The 11025-nt window shown below is 34.8% G+C and overlaps 1 pseudogene; it reads left to right on the top strand.

Moving 5' to 3' along the window:
• The window catches only part of LOC105138598 (uncharacterized), a 24840-nt pseudogene that overhangs the window by 2168 nt on the left and 11647 nt on the right, over positions 1-11025 (top strand).

The following is an 11025-nucleotide window of genomic DNA, read 5'->3' as shown; positions in this document are numbered from 1 at the left end:
GCAGGAATCTTCACACAATATTTTAGGTCTATGCCCTGATTAGTATGAGGTTGTCATGTCAAGTCATATGCTCAGCCATGGGAGCCAGGTTTGAGATATAGGAATAGCAAGACAGGAGGAATAACCCCTACCTCTATTAATCATCTTGGGCTGTATAGTATTACAGAATAATATGGTCTACTGGATTATGTTATGTAGATTTTGAACATTGTCAGGGAAATTGATAGCATCAAACCAAGTACTCTGATGCCCGGATAAATCTTCAGTCGTCTGAGCTCCCAACCATGGAAACGTTCTGTTATCAAGAAACGTTAGGCATAGTAGGTTAAATCAGTACACCTTCAATGATTATATCTTGCATTATTTTGGTTTTGGAGTTTGTATTGCTTTTAGTAGTTTGGCAGTATTATCGCAACCATTCCTCATTATTTCTATAGATGATATTGTTGTGTTTGTTATTTTCTCTTTCAGCTGGCAGGTTCACTGTTCACAGTTGAGATTTACTTTTCACTTCTTTCCCTGCTTAGGTCGAACAACTACATAAGATATTTAAGCTATGTGGCTCTCCATCCGAGGAATACTGGAAGAAATCCAAATTGCCAAATGCTACACTTTTTAAACCACAGCAACCATACAAACGATTTATAGCAGAAACCTTCAAGGACTTTCCCGCTTCTTCTCTGCCTTTAATTGAAACTCTTCTTTCGATAGATCCTGATGATCGAGTCACTGCCACTGCAGCTCTAAATAGTGAAGTGAGTGATTTTAACTTAATTATTTGCCAAGCTAGTACATATCTGTTTGAAGATGGCTTTATATTTTGAAAACTTTCAAATTAATATTTATTGTTTAACACAAGGACTTGGGTGATATATTTTTACTACTTTTACTTCTCCATAAATTTTAGTTTCCCAGAGCTTATTTCTGGATTGATATTATGCAATATAGAATGTAATCTTCTTGTTTGTTTTCTTACTATAGTTCTTCACCACCGAACCTTATGCGTGTGAGCCGTCGAGTTTGCCTAAGTATCCGCCCAGTAAAGAATTGGATGTGAAGTTGAGAGATGAAGAAGCAAGAAGGTTAGTTGATTTGTCTTTGTCGCCTACCATATTTGGTTTTGGACCAGTATTCCTGGCTATATGCTGAAAGATGATCTTTAATTATCTATTTTCCTTCTCAGGCAAAGGGGCCTTAGTGGAAAAGCTAATGCTGTTGATGGTGCCAGAAGAGTAAGAATACGTGATCGGCCTGGTCGGGCAATCCCAGCTCCAGAGGCCAATGCAGAGAATCCAGCAAACTTAGATGTATTTAAAGGACTTTCTCTTGTTACCTTTATAGTAACTGTTTCTTTATTTAGCTCCTTTTGCTGCAAGATGCAGAAACATAGCCACCCCTGAATCCGTCCATCTTTACACTACTTGTTCATTCTGTGTCATTTCATTCTTGATGAGTTCCTAGGTATATATTTACTTGGCTGGGTCTTGTAGACTTTTTGCGCAAGTCTAATTTTGAGGTTGCTTTTGTGATATCTCTTCTTGATCTCTTTTAGTTACCACACTTTTCCTATCGTTAAAAAAACATGGTCAGTCACAGGTCCTTGTTATATGAGGACATCCACTTTGTCCTAGGCATCTTAGGTCAGTTGTCAAATCAAGTGGTCAGAATTGTCAAATGGTTAGGTCCTGTACTTCATGATCTGCAGATGTCATTCGTTCTTTACGCTTCTTGGTTTTTCAAAGTAAAGTTTGACTTGAAACTCTCATCTGCTTGATTCTATCCAGAGATGGAGAGCCATGACACAAGCAAACGCTAAGAGCAAGAGTGAGAAATTCCCACCTCCTCATCAGGATGCAGCAGTTGGACATCCCATGGACGCATCACATAAAGGTGGCCCTGCTTCATTTGGTCCATCAGATTCTTCCTTTAGTTCATCAATATTCGATTCAAAATCATCATCTATTAAAAGTACTGGAGCCATTGGAGGTCCTTCCAGGAGAACAAAAACCAATAAAGAAGACCTCCAGATGGCTCCATCTCGAAAATTTATCCGTCCGTTTAATCCATCATCAGTTGGGCTATCAATGAATCAGTTATTCAAGGGTAAATCGGAGGTTTTTGGCAATCGGAGGTAGCAACAATCATGACGTGAAACTTTTCCTTTTGGGTTAGGTGTTTAGTTTTCATTTTGGTTCTTAAATGCCTCTTGTTTTTGTTTTACAATTATTGCTTCCATTTGTTGTACCTCATCATATAAAGTGCATAATCTACACAACAGAGGCCATGGCGAGCCAGTCTATAATCCACACCACTTTTCTTGTACAGTTGTTGGAAGTGGACGTTTTTCAAGTTAAGATTAGAAGTGTTCTTCCTCATTCATCTCTATTGACTGTAAACCTTGATTCATTCGTGGATATTCTGCGCGCCTTTGAACTTGATGATAGTGTTACTGGTCAAGTGCGTATTGCACTATGAATTTATTCTTCCTTCAGGGCCTACCTAGGAGTTGGAAGCTTGGGCAAGCAGTGCTATTCAGGGAGGTCCAAGGTTGGTGCCAGCAATTTCTAGTCCTCCAGCGTGGCCCTAGCTTGATAAGATTTTGTGTTTTGTTCATGAGGCGTAAAGTACGTTGGGCTACTTAATGGGAATATTCTTTCCTTGTTGCATGGTAACTCAAGAAACTGATGTCAAAGCGACATGATTTTTGCTTTATCGGAGAAGCTAATAAAGAAATACCTGAAGATTTGAGATGATCAAAGAAATTGTTTTGGTGCTGATTCAAGAAGGATTTTTATGAGAATTTTCTCGGTCAAGCTTTGATTCGAAGTTGTTTGATTTAACTGAAAACCCAGTATGAGTCAAGCTTTGAATGGAGCTCCAAGTCTAACTAAAGCTGAGTTTAACAATTGTGCCCAAGAATCGGGCATGGAGACCAGATAACCGAGTCTTGCTGAATTTTGAGGTCTAGATACTTCGCTGAAGGACCTAGAAACAGGCTCAGAAATGTGCCATACCGAGTTTATCAGGATGCCCCCCCTGCTGGAACTCATCGATGGAACGAACAGCGCAGGTTGTTTGAAGACCAAAAGAATCTGCGTATTGCAGTCTGCATGGCTACAATGATACATTGAATTTAGGGTTTAATCTGACGCAACTGCCAAAGTTGTCTAAAATATAGTAGATGGAGCAAAACTTTCCTACCACAAAGAAATTAATGGACTCGAAGACTCGTCGTGACTGCAAAATTGAGAGAGAAAAATCCAGAAAATGAATCCAAGGGCTTGCTAACACCCTTCCTAGCATAATCAAGCCTCTTCTTCATGATTATAAGAAGGCAAGCTTTATCCTGGCATGATCAAGTTCTAATAGAAAAAAAATATTACTTCGGCTTTTTAAGTTTTAAATTAAATTTAGTTTAATCATGATATGTTGGGGATTAATTATCTTGGTCATTTGATGTTTTCCTGTATGATTATAGCACCATAATAAATATTATAAGTATCCTTTTGTGTCATTTTTTATTTCAATTTTTCGATTGTATAACAATTTAACAAAATAACTACAGCACTTCACAGAAAAAACAAGAGTGTCCCTGGAAACAACAAATATAAAAATAAATGAGTTATGACAAGAATGAGGCTTGTTGGTTTGTCAAACAAAGTGTATCATGGTCTCCTGTGTAATGACTGATGGAAGTAACTCAATCTTAATGTATGTTTAGAAACGTGGTAAACCATGTTTTTTCAAATTTATTTATTTATTTTTTACTTAAAATGAATTGTTTTATATTTTTAAATTTTTTTTGATATACTAATATCAAAAATAATTTTTAAAAAATTAAAAAAAACTTTATTTTAATACATTTCTAAGAAAAAAATAATTTGAACTGCCATCATTATTAGAATCTCAAATATACCCTTAAACTAGATAGGTGGCCGTGCTGAGCTAATATTTTCTCAAAATAATTTTTTTTTGTTATGGTACTAGCATGTTCTAAAAAAAATAAAAAAAATCTACTACTTAAGTTATAGAACTTACTAAATCAAATAAGATGGTTTCATTTACTTATATGATTAACAAAATAATAACAATAAATTAACTGAATTTACAAAGAAAAGGTGATAATGATAACCTGCAGAAAAAAAGGAATGCTTGCCGAAAAAGAAAAAAAAGTACAAAACTTAATTCGAAGACAACTTAATATCAACGGATGTAATTGAAAAAAAATCGAGTTAATCCGAGTTAGCATGACAAATTCGTTACCTAGATCTTGAGGCTGAACTAACCTCATAGAAAAGAAATAAAAAAAACATATGTCAAATTCCCAACAATTTAAATGTAAAAGAATAAAATTAAAAAAAATAGCCAATAAATCGAATAATAAGAACCAAGTTTGATTCAATGAACATATGACAATATACCTTTCAAATTTTATAGGCTAGTATGATTTCTAGAGAGAGAAAGAAAAAAAGAGAGGAGAAAAAACAATTATAGGATGCTGGTATATGGATCCAATAATCTTGGTTAATGTAATAATGTTATTAAAAAAATCAATGATAATAAAAAAACAAACAAAAAAAAGTTCAATAACAAATTAAAAAAAAGTTGAATGCTTGCTAATATTATGAAAATATCCTCTAAATATTATTAAAATGTATCAACAATCTTATTTGATAATAAAATAAAAATTAAATGAGAATAAGATAATTTTATAAAGAGAAGAGTAAAAAGAACTCAAAGCTCAATTATTAGTAAACCAAACATTGAAGGATTAATTAAAAAAAGAACCAATTTTGTTTACAAAACTTGATTCGAGTTGGTATGTCAAATTCACAGCTCATTCGCAAGATTAGGATAAACTTGCCCCTAAGAATTTGAATAAAATAATAAAGATCAACTCTTAAGTAAACTAAATGACGAAAGAGAAAATTAAAAAAATGAATTAAAAAAACATTGTAAAAAACCCTTGAGTCAATTTGGGTTAACTCGATTAACCCGTGACTCAGGAAAACTCCACATAGAGAAAAAGAGAAAAAAATCACAAAACTCAAGGCCAATAATCTAATATTGAATAATAAAATTAAAAAAAAACTAAAATAAAAGACCAAAGTAAAACCAGTTTAATTTTCGAAACTTGTGACCTAGGTCATGAGACTAAAATTACTTCAGAGAAGGCAAACACAAAAGCATGATGATGTAAAATCCTTAATCATCTAAAAAAAATAGCAATTAAAACAATAAGAATTAAATCTGATATAAAAAAATAAACAAAAATAATAATGAAGGACTAAATTAAAAAATAAAATAAATCAATAAAAGCATAAAAAACAAAAAAAAAACAATTAAAATAATAAAAATTAAAATTAATATAAATACGAATTGATAGGATACACTTAATTTTTAAAAAGGATGGTGCAAAGATTGAATTGATTATTATTCAAAAACTATGATAAAAATAGAAAATAATTCTTGGATATTTGTTTTTTTTTGGTTGCTTTTAAGGGCAATATAGATATGTCAATATGCAACCAAATCATTAAAAGACCAAAATCATGGATTTAATTTTGAAATTTTTGCTTTATTTAAGTTATTTTATTATGCACTCAACAGGTAAAAAAACTGGTCTGGTTCTTATTAATATAACAATGGCAAATGATTCCAATAAAAAAAAAATATTTTACCCTTAATAATTAGTTAAATTGTTTTGTTCCTGAAGAACAAATTATTATTTCATAATAAAAAGTATCTTGATCTGCATCGAAATGCAAGTACTTTTATTTATTTAAATTTTAATGATTCCAAGTTCTACGAGACTCACTTTCTGCTGGCAAAGAAAGAGTGACCACTAAACAAAATTCGCTAAATTAAATTTAAGAAATCATTGCGGACGACATGTATAGACTATGTTGATCGAGATAGTTAAGAAGGACAGAGAACTGATTAATTGAATTGAATCTTGTAAAACAATTGACTTTGTCCCGTTCATGTTTTTGAAAAAATCTTTCTGTAAATCAAGCACATTGAGCCTGCTGCTTGAAGTTGCTAGCATCGATGATTTTAATCTATACGGGAATTCATGTCTCTGTCAATAAAAGCTCATCATCAAAAAAGTTGTGACTCGTGTTCATCCTGTGAGTTCTGGGAGGGATTCTTCTTCTTCTTCTTCTTCTTCTCGTTAATTTTTGTACACAAGGACAATCCATTTCTCTGAATTATCACCACTGGATCTAGGAGCTTGCGAGAATTTTAGGAATTCCATGTTAGACTAACCCGAAGCTCGCACACTAGTATCGCTACCTGAAGTCAGGGATTGCGAGGAGACAAATAATCTCACACATATTCTTCACACTTTCATCATCAAATCAATGATACTAGCTAGCTAGTTCACACCTAAACGGTAGTGTTATTCTTCAATTTCTTCTTTGCAAAAGGGCACTGCCATGAATTGAGGAAGACTTCAGGAGGTCGGTCGAATCAGAGTTTAAAGCAAACATTCACAAGTGAAAAAAGTCTCTCATTCGCGTGTCTCTGTGTGTGTATATATAGCTAGGAAATGTCTGCTTTCTCTTTTCTCCTCTAGGATAATCTTCAATATCAACTGTTAAGTGCTTTTCCAGCAAGTCTTTCTATTATCTCCTGGCCCATTAAAACGATTTCTGCCGATAAAGTTGTAGAGAAAGTTCACATAAAAATGAACTTTCCTCGTTGAGTTATGGGTATAGGTTGTTCTTGTAAAATCGAGTTACACATTTTAGTTATTCATGTAAAAACAAGTTTCATATGAAATGAAACGAGGGATGCTAAGTTAGTAATCGTGTTTAGTTGATCAGGTGATAAACATGTAGAAAAAATTCAAGAAAATAAAAAATCATATTTAGTTGTGTGTAAATGAATTTAAAAATTAACATAATTCAACAGTGAATTTCATAAATATAGCCACCAGATCATTATTTATTCCTTTAAATTCGGTACTTTCTTCTCTAGTTGAATTTTCTCTATTTTCTCTTATTTCTCTAGTCGAAATTATTATTATTACCTCTTCCAAGTGTTTTTACTTTGATTTTAATTTTTTAATTCTTTATATCATCATCATCATATATATATATATATTTATAATTTTATTGGTTGATGAACAGGGTAGAATTAAGTAAATTTAAATACCCATTGAAAACATAAGACTTTTTTTTTTCCAATAATAATATAATCTTGACCAAGTTTAAGATTTGATTTGTAGGGATTTAATTAAAAAATCATTCAGAAACTAAACTGTATTTATTATAAAACATGAAGATGGAAGAAGACTTATTGTCAGAAAAATAAAATAACGTAAAATTAATACAAAAAAATAACGTTGGAATCCTCTGAATAGAAGGACTTCCATTTTCGTAATGTAGAGCAAGACGTCGACTCCAAGAAGACTGAAATACAGTAATCGCATCAAAATCAGCAGGGGTGTGTGGTATTTTGATACGTGTGTTTTTCATTTAAGAATATAATAAAATAATTTTTTTTTTTAATTTTTAATATAAATACATCAAGATTATAAAAAATCATCAATTTACCAACTTGTTTTAAAAATACACTTTTAAAATAACGTGTTAATAGTTTACCACTTCATCTCCCCCTCCCATTTTAACGTGTTTTCTTCCATGCTAAGCTTCCTTTCGCAATCTCTTGAATCTGTTTTCGTTGCAATGGCGACTCCGAAAGAACACATAAGAAAATCAATCTTCTCAATAGGAGGAGAGGAGAACCCTTTGGCTCCTATGCTTGACCAGGCTGTCAAGTATCTCTCTGCTGAACTCTACACTAAAGATATCCACCTACTTTCTCAAGGAACTCATTCAGGTTTTCTTGTTTAATTTTTCTTCACCTCGTTATTTTAATCTGTAGGCATTCTGTACCTCGCGTGATTACATCAAGGTGACCTTCTATAGAATTGGGCCCGTAGAAGTATTTGATAAAATTTAAGTCAGATTCAGTAGTCGAATATAAAATTATGGCCATTTTTGTTAGATTACATGTCCGGACTTCTTCCCGGACTTTGCCTTATCAATATGTTCCATAAACGTATTCACAGCAAGTTCCACGTCATAATCACAAAACAAGTTTGTGCGTGTGTTCCTTAATTTTCAAGTAGTTAAAATTTTGTTCTGTTATTCACTTAGTGGTGAATTTTCATTTTCAGAATGCAGAAGACAATGAGTACTTGGAGGGTGGAGACCCATCGCTTGAGTTGGTGTTAACATGTCGTGATATAACAACCACTCTGCTGATTTTCAATAACGAGAAGGCGTTTTCTGCTAAAAACAAAGAGTCCATTTGCAGTGTTGGGAATTCCACAAAGAAGGGAAACAGGAAACGTTGTTATATTGGGGAGAAGGGTAATTTTCTCACGCACTCAATTTCTGATCACATTTCAACTTCTAGCCTTTCAGGTTTTCATGGATTAATACTTATCTTTATGCTGTCCGTGTATAAAATAAGATCATTCTGTTTGTTAAATTTCTGATCACATTTCAACTTCTAGCATTTTGGATGTTTAATTCCAATACATGAATAGGAATTCTTAAAGTTGAGTGGTGTTTGTGTTGGAATTGATTTATGTAATCAAATTGGCTGATTGAAAACAGAAAAGTTAAGAAGAATCATTGTTCCAGAATGGGTTGAGGAGAATCCATCTCTTTCTGACATAAAACAAATATACGGTTCTGGCTCAACACTTCCAACAACAGCAATAGTCTTGCCTCTGAAGCCTGACAAGGTGAATCCTGTGAAGAAGCAGCTGTCAAGCATTCATCCTGAAGTCCTTTTATTTCTTTCGAAGATAAAAAGTCTTTCTGTCAGGGAAGATAATGAGAATCCTGAGCTCAATAAAGTTGGTGAAATAGCTATTACAACAGAGACTAATTTCAGGACAAGGAAGAGCATGGATGCTGAGTCCTACACACTCCATCTGTCTATGGAGGAGGAAAACTGTACTGATGAGCTAGATAGAAAATGCAGCTACTATGTGTGGAAACAGAAGTTCGCAGTGAAACAAGAAAACAAAGTCGAGAAGAGAATGGAAGTGGAAGATTGGGTACTCACTTTGGCTTTTCCTAATGGCGAATGTCTGCGTAGAGGAATAAGCTCCCCTGGAATCTATGCATTTCTTCCTACAGAAATGATCACAAATTTCCCCTTCATAATTCAAGCGGATTTTATTCTGGAATCATCCAGGGAAACAATCCTTTTGGATGACAAATGGAATCAAGGGATTCTTGATTGTGTACCTCTTGCTTTTATTAATGCTTTAGTCTCGCTAGTTAAAATGACGGAAGATGCACCAGCGTCTAGTATACCTCGAATGTTCCATTTCTTGCCAATCAAGACGTCTCACTATCCAACATTTAATGCTGTGAGGGAATCTATAATAGCAGCTGGCTGAAGAAGAAATTGTTCCAAGTGAGTCTAGCACAAAGCAGAAGTTTTTTCACAAACCATCAGAAATTGGTCGAATAATGCCTGCATTCCGGAGTATATTGAACAAGGCAAGGAAGGAAGGGGTGAGATTATATAATCTTTCATCCCATTGCTGGTATGTTCTGAGCTCTTACTTTGATGAATCATAGTATGATCACGTACTCGATTTCATGTGTGTGGGACCTGTGAACAATGAATGGTATGCAAGGCGCGTTAAAAATTTTAATCTCTTAATGGGAGTCTCAGAAGATGTTTATCTGCAGCTTTTCTTTTCGTGGCCGATAATTGGCCCACCAAGTTTTGCAACACCACCATGGGGAATATTCCACTTATAAAATATGCAGATCGTGATGGTAGCATGTCTTTGTGCAGCATCAATGAATCTGCTCAGCGGAATAGAGAGAAGTTGCTGTGCCGATCACGCCAAAGGCATCAAATATCTTGGTTGATTGATTGGAACAAGGAATATGGATTTGTAGGAAATCGGTTTTTTCTTCCGAAACGTACACAGGAAGCCATCCATTCATTTCCCAAACAGGAAGACATCCTGCAGTGGCTTACAGATGAGGTGAAAGTTGCTACCGTAAATGTACATAACTATGCAGTGGCTGTTACTAATCACTTCAATTCTAATCGGAAGAAAGCAATCGCCTATGCTTGCTTCTTGTACCAGTCATTTTTGCAGGGTTATCTGCCAAAAAATCAGGTTGATTCTTTGTGCTGTAAAATGCCACTAGTAGATAGCTATGGTCATGTGACCACAGTGAGGAGTGGAGTTCTTGTCCCTGCTAATGGAAGCAAATGGGTGGAGTTGATTGGTTACATTACTTGGAAGAAAAAAAACTACTTTGAGCTCGTGGAAGAATACTTGCATCCTGCATTTTACCGGTGTTAGGTTGGTTGTCATTTCATGTAAGGCACCAACTATTTACCATTGACTATTGGTAGCCACCATTGTTGAATGAGATAGAGTTGGTGACCACCATTGTTGAATGAGCTAGAGTTGGTAGCCATCAATGTTGACAACAAACCAAGAAGAGCTTCCATGAATGCCTATAAATAGAGGCATATATGAGAGAGCAAAAGGAGAGAGGAAGTAGAGCCAAAGAGGTGAGAAATGTAGGAGAGAGTGGGCTGCCATTGCAGCACAAAATGAGAGAAATAGAGTGAGGTTGAGAGTTGCTCAAAGAGAGGATGATTCCTCCTCCTCTATTATTGTAAATCTTGTACTCTCCCTACATAATGTAATGGCTTCTCCCGTGGATGTAGGCGGTTTTGCCGAACCACGTTAAATATTGTGTCAGTGTGCTTGGCCTCCTATGAGCAAATATCAGTACATCACCGGTCGGAATTCCCAACAATTGGTATCAGAGCTTTTGGTTTAAAGTGGTGTTTGATTTTGCTAAAAAATGAAAGTTGTCAAAATTGTGTTTTGACCATACCACTGTGTAGAGGAGGAAGAGACGAAGCCACTGGTGAAAACCGCGTTGAAATCGGATGTCGGAAACCGCCGCACACGCCGGCGGGGGGGCCGGCCGTGATTGGGCATGCGCGGAGAAA

The sequence above is a fragment of the Populus euphratica genome, unplaced genomic scaffold (assembly GCF_000495115.2).
Source record: "Populus euphratica unplaced genomic scaffold, PopEup_1.0 scaffold79.1, whole genome shotgun sequence".
NCBI classification, from domain to species: domain Eukaryota; kingdom Viridiplantae; phylum Streptophyta; class Magnoliopsida; order Malpighiales; family Salicaceae; genus Populus; species Populus euphratica.
The sequence above is the reverse complement of the archived record's forward strand: the minus strand, read 5'-3'. Positions and strand labels throughout refer to the sequence as shown.